We start from the raw sequence: 12,636 nt of genomic DNA, 5'->3' as shown, positions 1-12,636 counted from the left end.
GTTTTTTTGACAGACAAGTGACCTTTAAATCTAAAAGCTTTAACAAGTTTTCCATTTAGCGGAAGGCACAAGGGTTCAGGATTTGGTCAAATCAAAACAAACTGAGAAGACTATGCAGCTTCAGATGGGTTTAATGTAACGTACAAGTCACATGACAACATCTTTTTGCAAAAAGAACAAAACGTCTTTTTTAGTTAGCAGGTTGATTAGTGTTATTTATAATATATTCCTAAAACCAGAGAATATTTTTGGAATATGAAAATAAAAATCTGAAAAAAATAAATAAATAAATAAACTAGCAAAAACAAAAGCAAATGTCATGAGTACACTTGTCGTTTATCACTTTTGGAGCCTAACAATCCAGACGGGTGGAGTCTGTGCTCTCCCTGTGAGTCTTTTTGAGTCATGTCTTAACCATTTTTAGAATCAGAGCTGTCAAACAAGCTTTCATTGAAACAATAATCATGTTTTAAAGGGATCAAACACACGTGTGCACACAAAATGTGGCTTTCCCCGAGTCCTTAAGTAGTCGTGTCTTTCTCAGGAGCGTTGCGTCATAAAAGTCATTCCTTAAGAACCTTTAGCCTGTCATATTTTCATACTTCCAGATGGGCAGATTTTCCACAGTCCATCACCTCGCTGATGAATTAAAATGGCAGGCTGCCCATTAAAACATTAAAACTTTAATTTTCCAGAGTTCATGCAGGTAACAGGAGTAGAGCTTCCTCACTAGATGATTCATAGAAAAAGAAGTCTGTGTACACTCTGAAGCTATTTAGTTTAAAAAAAAAATGTAAAAACAAAATACTAAAAGTCCGCAAAAGTCAGGCAAACCTCTTTAGCCTGTTTTTGTTAATTAAAGCCATGGTTTTGTCACCAAATTTACCCAGTAAAACAGTGTGTTTAATCCCAACACAAAAGTGTGATTAAGGTGATATATTTTTTTTAAACAATTGACAGCCTTAATCAAAAGTAACTGTGCTAAATATGCAGTTTTGTGTGTAATTTTCATTAGTGATTATTGCGAGTAATAAGTAGTCAGAAAAAAACTGTAACTAAAAAAGAAAAAAAATGAATTGTGATTCATTACGATTCATTTTTTTTCCCCAGATTTACGATTATTTAGTTAATTTTTTTAATCGAGTCCCGGCCCGATTAAAAATATAAATTAAAAGGACATACAAGGATATCCTAAGATATCACGGTGTATGCATAGTGTAGACTGCTAGCGTGTCATTGTAGTGCAACAACTAGAAAAGCAGCATCAATGGAGGTCATCCAGCAGCTCGTCTTTTTATTGATTCACTTTTTGTACATTGTGTATAACAGGAATTCAATGTTGTTTGAAAGAAATTTCCAGACAGTTAAGAAGAATAAAAAGGAAACGGTATCGCTAGCTTAGCGATATGTTGGCACTTTCTAATGTTTTCCTCACTTTCTGCCAATCGACGGGTGGCTACTGCAGCTCCGCCCCAACCGTCCCGTTCTATTTTACATGGACCTACGGCTCAGTACTGTTTAATGGGTCCATTTTACAATGGAAACGCTCAAAATCATCATTTCGAACTGGACTGCTCAGGCTATAGTTGCATAGATTAGACAAAGGGAGGAGGCATCTTAAAATTCACTGTAAACACGTTTGCTGTGTTAAGAGTCAATTGTTGATGTGCTTTTTGAACAGTTTGCATGTGGTATCTTCACATTTCTGCCCAATCCTGGTCCTTGAGATCTACCACCTCTCCCTGCACTCCTTACTCCTGATACCCTCAAGTTTGTTCCGTTGATCAGAATGAGGAGACACCAGAGCCAGCCAATCAGTAGAAAGCAGAGCAGAGATAACTGTTTTAACAGGCAGGGTGGCAGATCATGTATTGGTGCAGCCCTGATATTTTACATCCTCCTGCTCTTTACTCCGTCCTTGTGTGAAGTGAATAGTGCTTAGGAGTATCACTGAGTTCCTGCTGCCATTCGCTGACATCTCCAGGTTCTGTTAGACGCGTCTGGAGGGTTGGAGCAGACAGTGACCTTTTCAGACTGCCAGCACTTACACCCACCTCGCTTGAAGTTCAGCCGGCCCTGCATAGCCTCTAGTGAAAGATTTTCTCACCTGCACGTCTCTTTTTGAAGCCACTCATACACAGTGCACCCTGCCCCGCTCACGCAAACTTAATCGGAGGATCAATCTCCTCAGACTCGATTGATGACCTCACTTCTGCTGACTCAGGCGTTGCCAAATATGGTGAGTTATTGAGGGAATTATGCTTAGCTGCCTCCCCGTCTGGGATCCACTCCATCAGCGGTGATCTTTAGCTGCTGTCACTGCAACCGACTCGGCTTCAGAAGACGGAGCAGACACCCCCACAGGTGGGATAAATGAGCCCCAAAGACCTTATTTCATTAATATCAAGCACCTGCAAAGAAAGCCGTGAGCGGGTTGCAGGAAATTAATTTAGTGGAAGCAAAACAGACGTCAGTGTCAAAGCTCATGGCAAAAACGTGATAGAAAAAAGAAAAAGTTTTCAATGTGTGGTCAAGGGCGATTAAAACACAGTTTTTGTCTTTCTTTTGAACCCAGTCATTTCCATAAGGCTGCAGTTTTTTTTTTTTTTTTTTTTCCCCGTCCATCACATTTCACTCTGGGCAGAACAGCGGCTCAGTCATAGTTCAGCAGTCGATCAAACTGCAGCAAATACAGTAATTCTTCAGTGGAGGAGGTGGAGGGAAAAGTGTCGAGGCCTGAGCAGAATCAGGCAACACCTGACAGCACAAAACAGCCATGTGTCAGTTTCCGCCTCCCTTGCTTCACTCTCTGCCTGCAATTAAGCTCCTTCCTCTGTTTTTACACACAGCTGCTCCACTACCTGACTGACAGTGGATGTTCCAGCACTAAGTCTTGGTTAAAGACACAATCCAATCATATGTTTTATTTATTGAATCCCAATGGTCTTTTATTGATAATTATGTTGTTTTTAGTAAAAAAAAAAAAAAAATTAAGACCATATTTCTTTGGGTGAAACTGTTGGTCCAAAGAGACCCTGCCCGCATTTCCCATCATCTATCTGTTTGCATGAGTTTACACCCCCAAAATCGTTAACATTACAGAAATGGTGAGCAATATTGGAGCAATCCAGCCGCACAGCTTTGAGCCTGACGAGAAAAACGAAGATGTACATGGATTTATTTGTCTGCAAGTGGATATATTGTGATGGGAGCTTGTGACTAATAAGATAAACATGTACCAATATGCACAAGATGGACTCACAGACACAAACATGTAAAACTGAATGTGAAGTCGCAGGAAAAGAAGAAAATGTGAGAAAAATTTGTACTTTATTAATATAATGTGCAAACTTGTCTGACAAAAATCTTAACTTTTGTGTACAAAAATATTCTAATGTGAAGGAAAAACACACTCAAGACTTAATTTGAGGTTGAGGGGGGAAAAAACAAATGTGTTGAAAAAAAAGGTTTAATTATCTTCTGTGGAAAAATTTCACAATAACGCTTTGGAAGTCTTGGGGTCATCCTGACTTTTGGCACACCCCCTGTGAAATATTTGTGCCAGAACTAACTTGTGTCAAAGTGTGGGGATGAGGTGCTTTTGGCGGAAATCAACCAATCAGAGGACGGAAGATCAAGACGGCGCTGTCTCTTTCTGAACCACTTCTCGGCAAGCAAATCAAATCAAACTTTATTTGTACATAATTTTTCCAAATTGTGTCACTGGAAGTGCTTTAAATTAAAAAAACATTGTAAAATATTTACAACTAAACAAGATATTGCACAAATAAATATATGAAAAAACAAAAATCAATGGTGCACCAAGTCACTTCAAAGTACTATTTTGATGCTTCCTTTCATTGTTCTTCATAGTAAATATAATCTCACCAACAATGCATTTCAAAAATCAGCAACATTAAGTGATTATGTGCTCCACCTTTTATAAACAACAAAGTCATTTAGTTTTAACATAGAGATGCGATGGGCTGCACGGTGGCGCAGTGGTTAGCGCTCTTGCCTCACAGCGAGAAGGCCCCGGTTCGAATCCCGGCTGGGACCTTTCTGTGTGGAGTTTGCATGTTCTCCCCGTGCATGCGTGGGTTTTCACCGGGGACTCCGGCTTCCTCCCACCGTCCAAAAACATGCTTCATAGGTTAATTGGTGACTCTAAAATTGCCCCTAGGTGTGAATGTGAGAGTGTCTGTGTGTGTGATAGAGGCCCTGCGACAGACTGGCGACCTGTCCAGGGTGTACCCCGCCTTCGCCCTTCGGTAGCCGGGTTAGGCTCCAGCACCCCCGTGACCCCGACAGGGAAGAAGCGGCTAAGAAAATGGATGGATGGATAGAGATGCGATTAAGCTAGCAATAGCGCTAACTCCAGCCAACGCAAGTTAATATTTTTACTCTCTATGATGGTGTTAAAAATGTTAACGTTACTAACAGATCGTCAATAGAACCCTCGTTGTTTGCTGAGTAGTTTATTAACAGAACCAAAGTAGTATAATGAGTGTTAGCTGTCGGAACCGGCTGTTACAGCTACCCCGATTAAATTCAACCATAGCTGGTCTATAAACGGGATGAACACTCTAACGTATATTCGTAAGATTATTTAAAACACTCAGAAATGAAATTTTGAGCCTAATTTTCTGTTTATGTATCCTCCATCATCTGAAACATGTCACTTGAACATGATAAAAGCACCAAAACCAAAATTTTAATTTGAGTGGGTCTTTAATTACTTGCGTTTGATGGTTTTTGACAGTTTTTTCCCCTGACCTTGTTTTGGATTATCCCCTGCCTGTACCCCTGCATCTACTTTGAGTTTTTTGGATTCTGCCATTGGGCCTGCTCACAGATTGTCCCTCTTGGGTGTACCCCTCCTGCCACCTCTCTCCTGGAATTGGCCCTGCTCCCTTCCAACCCAAAGTCAGATCTCCCCCTTGGAATCCTCCACCCTCTGCCAAAACCTCTCAGCTTCCTCCTCTAAACCACCTCATCTCAGTTTCTCCAGGAATCATTCCTCAGACAGTCTGAGATCCACTGCGCCCAATCATTGTCTCTCCAGTGTCACGTTCCTGCTCAGCTCCATCAGGACGTTACAATAAACTGTTGTTTCTATTTCTGAGTCTTTGCTTCTTGGGATCCAGCTTGTTGCATCCTATTCCTGACACCTTGCATCAAGGAAAAAATACCATTTCCTGTCAAAGCGCATGTGTCTGTGCAGATTTCTGCTGTGAACTGCAGAGATTAAGAATCAAAACGAAGCGCTTTGAACACCTCCTCCCCTCATTATATATGAATATAAAAGCTCTTTGGCTTCTGCCGTGTCAGACAAAGATCATTTTGAGGTTGTGAAACTTGTTTTGTGTGCTCTGGGTCTGCAGTTGGACAATCATGTGTCATCCTGCAGAGACGTGGGTGGTGAGGAGCAGCCAGACTGCCAGGATAATAAGACTCCATTAACTGCACTCTCTCAGGTGAAAAAGGTCAGGTGTGTTTTCAAGATTCAGATGAAGTCTTCAGTGATGAGGGGTCTGTACTCTAATGTATTCCACTTTTTCACAGCATGAATCGTTTGTACTCACACAAAATACCGTCTAGACTTGATGGTTTCTGACGTTAAAGGGAAAATGAAGGAAGCAATAAAAAAACATAAATCCTATGTAACTTTTGTGTTTCATTTTTACCTTTGTATCCCTCTTCCAAATGGACATTATCGGGGGAAGGTTTTGACTTTGTTTATTTATATATTTTTATTTTAGAAGTATTTATTGACAGGGAGATTGCTTAAAAAACACATTTCGGCAAGTTGAACAGAAGGGGATATTTCATCTGTTGTCCCCAGACAGATTGTACGTTTGTCTCTCTAAAAGAAAAGGGAAATTAAAAACAAAAAATGTATTATGTGGTTTATTACCTTTTAAGGAGTAATAAAACATTTTCTAAATGTGCTCAAATGTTTGGTTGTTTTGGCAGTTTCCTCGATTCCAGTGCGACCAACTCAAGGTATGTCATGAAAATGGAGCGTACGGTTGTCGTGTGTGTGGTAAGTGTATCTCGAAGTATTTGTAATAGTGCATTCACACTGGACGCAAAGGAGTGTCAAGCTTCAATGTTAAGTCAATGTACAGGCACAATCTGAGGTCCTGCGGTGCAGTTTGGGTGTCCGGCGCAGTGAGGTTGACGTGCCAGGGACTTTTTCAGTGACTCGATTAAAGGGTAGAAATAAAGATTCAATATGGCCGCTCGATGGGAGGATTTTCATCCTGAGCTTGGAGGGGGAGGGAGAAGGGAAGAATTCGGATTGGGGGTTGGTGTATGGTTGATGCACCACGCTGTAAACTGTTTAATCAAGACTGCTGCATGGCCATAGAAAATTCTGCTTGAATATTTTCTCCCTACGGCTTCACTACAAACTTGATAGTTCCTGTGGGCAACCTGTGTGTCCCTTACATGTATGTCCATCCCATGGCCACTATGGAAGAAGCAGGGCCAGTTCTGTCTTTTTTTTTTTCCGTTAAGTAGGTCATTTTGTTTGTTTACGGTTAAATAAAATGAGAGAATTTCCTGACTTCTGCTTTCTGCTCCAGCTCGATGTTCTTCAGTAAAGCTCTTGATAAGCTTGAAGTGGAAGTCAGCCTCTTTGTTTATAGAGAAATTTTACAAACAGCCTTTAAAGTTGAGATCCTCATACTGAATATAGAGCCACAGAAAATCCAAACAAAAGAGAGTTTACCTTTACCGTCCTTCACCGGGATCACCTGTATCTGAAAAAGGGTTTTGAGCTTCATTTAAATTCTTGTCTTTATCTTCTCTGAAGATTATTTAACTTTTTGGGGAAAAAAAACAGCACAGACTTTGAAGGCGTTTTGTTCTCTTCATTCTTTCCTCAATAGTACTTTGTTAGTGAAAGTGAGAACACAAGTGTGCTTTATTTAATGCATGCAGGTGGCAGTGAGCCAGCAGCTGCACGTTTGACTCAAATCTGCTCCAGGAGGCCGACTCTGCATTAACTCATCATTTTATGATCAACCTGTGGCTTTCTACTTCATACCGGCCTGTCAATGTCTTCACTTTGGACGGATTTAAACATCCTAATAAATGAAAAACAAATGATGTTTACAGCAGGGTTCTGGACATGCAGCTGGAGTCTTCTCATTTTTTGAGAACCACCAGGAGAAGCAGGTAAGACCTCCTAAAACCTCATGATTGACGACTTCCTCCTCTAGGATTAAATGCCAGTCTCAGATGGAGACTTCAGTCTTTGGTTTGATCAATATCGGTTTAGAAAAGCAACATGAATCCTCCACTCTGCGATCATGAACGAGCTGAGGGAAGAAACGTCACCGAAAGACGAGCTACAGAAGAAGTCTGTAAATGTCTGTCAAACACCTACATCTGAAACAGCAGCAGCTGCTCAAAGAGAGAAAAAAGTCTGTGACTTTACTGCAAATGTTTATCAAGCTAAACATTAATAGAAATCACGCAAATATTTCTGTTGAGAGAATCTAAATGTTCATTTTTATTTGTTTAATCCGCAATGTTGTGGCTAGATGATCTTCTGTTTTCTTCAAATCACAGCCTCATTTTCAGGATCACAGGTTTAAGTTTTCAATCATCACAGTAGAGTTCTGTAACAACTTTGATTCATAGTTTCTGTAGATCTCAGACGGATCTCACATGGTTCAAGAATTTCACGTGTTACTTCATTTTCTAAAATCTGCTCTAATGCACTTCAAGTTCAATGATCCTGGCACAAAGTTGAATTCAATACAATCACTTTAAACCAAACCAATTTTTTTTTCTGACACTTTCAGATGTTATTTTTTTTTCTTTTTTTAATACCTAATAATCAAATTAACCTTTAATTCCCGTTGTCACAAATATGCAACAAACCACTTTGCGTCTAAGATTACCTAAACAAAGTATCTACTTAAAGCAAAAACATAAGTTAATTTTTTTCATGGCTGGAAATAAATTCAGCCATAAAGGGGTTAAAACTATAGATTTATGAAACGTAATCTTTCTCTGCTTTTTGCGTTTAAGTTTTTCGTCAAATGAAAAATTCCTACATTCCCTTATTTCCCATTTGTCAAACGCAGCATCTATTTTATCAGCTGGTGATTTATTAAAGTTTGCCTTTATTTATTAAACTGGTAACTGTCATTTGTGGTCCATGTGACCAACTTGTGCCAAAAATAACCTTAAAGGCAGCTGGTTAGATGAACTACTTCACACCAAGAAAACTACATTTGAACACAGTCGAATTCTTTCGTTAAGGTAGTTTGGTAAAACTTGCTTTAGGGATAATATCCGATGAAGAGTACATTATCAGAAGTTAGTGCACGATGTGGAAGCCACTTACAGTGTGGTCACTTAATAATCGATTTCTAATACTTTTGCTTTTTCACAGAAAGCCGACTATTTGATACGTGATGCAGCGTGTTACCATAGCAACATAACAACGCGCCGATGAGTGGACACCGACCACGACTGCAGCAGCAAAGTGAAGTGACATACAGGAAATGCTGATCATCAAATAAAGCATCATTTCAGAGAGAAAGTTCACCCCCTTACCGCTTATTTTTGTTGAAGCAAAAGTTTGCTTTAAAGAAGTTTGCGCAGTGATACCCAAAATTTGGGCAATGTGACCAGAACTTCTTTTTTAGGTGTGCATTATCACTGTGGATTATCACTTTTTCATCCAGCCTATCAGAGTTGAGTATTCATCCGCTCCATGGTATAAATCAGGAAGAAACGTTTATGGACGTAAATGTAAAAATTCCAAACCTTATCTTTATTAATGACATAAAGATATTGACAGTAAGTTGTTAATTTTCAGACATGAACACAAATTAAGAGGAAATCTGCGTTTCTGTGGTATACGTTGTTTTTTTCTGATCTTTGCTCAGACTGCTGCCCCCGCGACCCGGTCCCGGATGAAGCGGAGGAAGATGGATGGATGGATGGACGTTGTTTTTTGCACCCCAATTTTTTATGTCAATATTATTATCATTAATGAATCATTGATGCATGAAAGCATGAACCTGCTCACTGCCGTCTCCTCTGACCTGCGGAGTGATTTAAACCTCAGGAGGATCACTTCTGAGAAGGTTAGTTTGTCACTGACAGCTGGATACAGTCGTCTTCAGACATGATCTCCTGATTGAGAGTGTCCGACAAGAGTGGTAGCTCCCAGAGGGTCTCCAGCACCTGTCAGGACATCCGCTCCCAAAAGTGTCTTTGCTGAAGCAACAAGAAGAAAATGGCAACAGACTGTGAGCTTCTACCACCTGAAAAGAGATGATTCTGGAGTTTTTGAAGAAATGACATGTAAACTAAAACAAATAAACCTGAAAGAACAATTTCAGAAAATATGACTTCATTATAGCAAGAGCAAAAGCATTCGATCATTGGAGGAAGTTTCCATTTCTCCGTTTGATATGCAACTCAAGCAAAGAAACAAACAAGAGACAACAGCCTGGACAATGAATGCAGATAGGATCTGAAATATTAGCTCAGTTAATTAACTCCAACTCCATGGTTGGGTAAACAGAGCCGCCGTTTCAGAATATCAGCCTCGGGCTTTGAATGAAGTGTCAAACTGGCAGTAATTTCCTTTCATTTCAAATTTAATGGAAACATTTGAAACTGGCGTTGGCACTGACGTGAAAGTCATTTTCTGGAAGAGAGATTATGCTGCAACACGAAACACAAACACCATGACATCCTGATAGAACTCCGACGTTCCCCGACTCGTTCCAGCAGTTCATGGGACTCTTTTAGGAATAAATTCTCAAAGAACAGCGTTTAAACATATCAGACGGAAACAGAGGAAAACAGTCATTAGGCCGCTTTGGTTCTTAGCGCGGGAGATTCATTCTTTGTAATGTTTTATTAATACCGCTTCCCTGCCTGAGGGGCAAAATGCTGCTTTTCTAGCACCACAAATAACGCTTGAAAAGAATCAATCATTCTGCTCGCTAACGACACATCATCTGCACCAGGCTGGCAGCGACTTCTCAAAGCTGCTGTCCCTCAGCTTTTGAACTCTATTTCTGAACTATGATTAGAAACAGCAGGTTAGAGAAAAAAACAAAACAGAAAAAACATTGACGATCTCTCTTAATTTTCTAATTTTTTTTTGCCAAAATCAACTGTCGTTTTTTATGACATAGTTTCTGCAGAGTGGCATTTAAACAGTTGCAAACAGCCATCTTATGCGATCGTCCAGAGTTTATTTTTACATTATTGAATCATCATTTAACATGTTTAGCATTATAAACTTTTTTTACAAATTCAGATTACCATTTTAGTGTCTCAGTTAGCCTTTATAGTATTTACCATCTGTCTCATTTTACTTGTCTCAAGTTTTTCCTCAGTGTTTATCTTATAGTTTAGCAATTTTAGCATAAAATGTACTGTTTACTTTGCACTAGCTTTCATTTAAAAAATATTTTTTAAAGTTATTTAGCTCTTTAGAGCTAAAAAATAACATATTTAAAAAAAAAAGACAGTTGCACACATTCAGATTTGATGTCTTTGAGATCTAAATTAGACCTTTATGTGTCCTTGCCTTCTCACCCTATTCATATAAAAGCAGGAATTTATTTGTAACTTGTTTTGAATTCCAGCTTTGTGTGCTAAGTTGACTCCTGCACCTCTGCCTCCACGTTATGTGACTTAGTTTAACCTTAAACACATAAAAAATTCAGGACCTGCAAATAATTTTGTTTTTTAAGCCCTTGCATGAAATTCTTGGCGTGATAAATTCAGTTTGGTATGAGCATATGTCCAGACTCAAAAACAGAAAGATGCGCACAGCCGCAGGATTTCAGCTGCTGAGAATGGATGGATGAAAAAAGAAAAACTGACAGTGGAACGGACGCAAACGTTTTCATTTATAGTTGACTTTAATTACAATATGTGTGCTTTTAGTAAGCATAAGCATTAAGCATAAAGCTACCTCTTTTTTCAGTTACAGGTGTTAACACAAATATTTGACATGGTAATACATTTTTTATTTCAGAAAAAAAAAGTCTAACTTTAGTCTACATGGATTTTTTGCAAGATGATATCCAGATATGATTATTAAAGACATTTTTCATGAATGAACATTGACATATTTGAGTTTATCTAAAACGTGCGTGGAGAAACTTGACAAATGTATCTTGTCAAGTTTAAGAATAAGAAAAATACTGTATTTTCCAGAATATAAGTCGCGTTTTTTTTTTTTTTTAATATATATAGTTTAGCCAGGGGTGCGACTTATACTCAGGAGCGATTTATTTGTGATTTAAAAAAAAAAAAAAACATAAATAGTGTCATATATTCGTTAAACCAGTTTCCCTTTATGGGTTCTTTCCTCTAAGAACCACTAGAGGGCACTGTATTTTCTTCTGACAGTTTCAGAAGAAGAAGTTTTGTCCAAAACAAACATGGAGGAGAACCTGGTTGCTTTCCTCTTAAGTTTTGATATTTTTCTCATTTGCATTGAAGCAATATTATTCTTGTTTTTATTTTTTGCCATGGCATATAAAAACGTGCGACTTATACTCCAGAGCAACTTATATATGGTTTTCTTTTTCATGATTAGACATTGTTTGCTCCTGCAATTTATACTCCGGTGAATTTATAATCCAGAAAATACAGTAATCTCTGAATGTGGATTTCCTACAGCTCCATCTTTAAGTTGCACATTTTTAGGATTATATTTATCCAATCAACAAAGCTGATGAGTTCCTAAATATTGTTTTTTTTTTATTTATTCCATTTTATTTATTTATTTACTGTTTTCTCCATACTGAGTGTTAAATTTTATTTCCTGTTTCTTGTGCCCATCATGAGATCACTTTGTTAGAACTTAACCGTTAAGTGGATCAGTCTAAAATGATATTAAAAGGGAAAATAATGTATCTGTCTCACAGAAGCGCCGCTTCCAAACTCCACAGGGTCATCCTTGAATTTTATTCTTATCGCCGTTTCAAACTGATGAACCCTTCAGTGCTCAGGTTTCAGGAATCGCCTGGAGACTGTCCTCTTATCTGCTGTCATATTCCAGCTCTTGGAGAAACCAGATTAAGACGTGTTTCAGAATTCTAATAAACTATATCAGTTAAAAAAAAAAAAGGCTATATTTTTAATTTCATATTCAGCCAGATTGTGTAAATGTCTTTATATAACTGATGAAGGAAAAAAAGGGTTTTGGTGCAGGTAATCGGAATATGGAATAGTCTTGAAAAATCAATAGAGTTCATTTATTACTAGGGCTGTGAACTTTAACGCGTTAACGCGCGCGATTAATCCAAAAGAATTAACTCGTTAATATTTATTAACGCAAATTAATTACACATCGCGTCTTTCAATTTGCCTCGGCATTTCAGACGTCCACGGCGTGCGTTGACACACTTCGTCAGGTATTATTCCCTTATACAATGGTCATTTGATAAATTTAAGCATTTCAGATGATAAAAATGAAGGAACAATTTTTGTTTAAAAGATTGTTTGTGGGATAATTTGTATTATTTGTTTGTTTGTTTTTTGTTGTTCTTGTTCAAAAATAAAAAATTAAAAAAATAGCTGCTTTTAGTCACACAAAATGTAGCTGGTTAAACATTGTGATTAATTATAATTAAT

General features: G+C 38.3%; 1 protein-coding gene across 1 annotated transcript in view; it reads right to left on the bottom strand.

The window, feature by feature from the left end:
- The window catches only part of sorcs3 (sortilin related VPS10 domain containing receptor 3), a 287,365-nt gene that overhangs the window by 203,878 nt on the left and 70,851 nt on the right, over window positions 1-12,636 (bottom strand). The window lies entirely within an intron of this gene.

Source organism: Oryzias melastigma, linkage group LG1, assembly GCF_002922805.2.
Source record: "Oryzias melastigma strain HK-1 linkage group LG1, ASM292280v2, whole genome shotgun sequence".
Lineage (NCBI taxonomy): Eukaryota > Metazoa > Chordata > Actinopteri > Beloniformes > Adrianichthyidae > Oryzias > Oryzias melastigma.
This window is presented reverse-complemented; position numbering and strand designations above follow the sequence as displayed.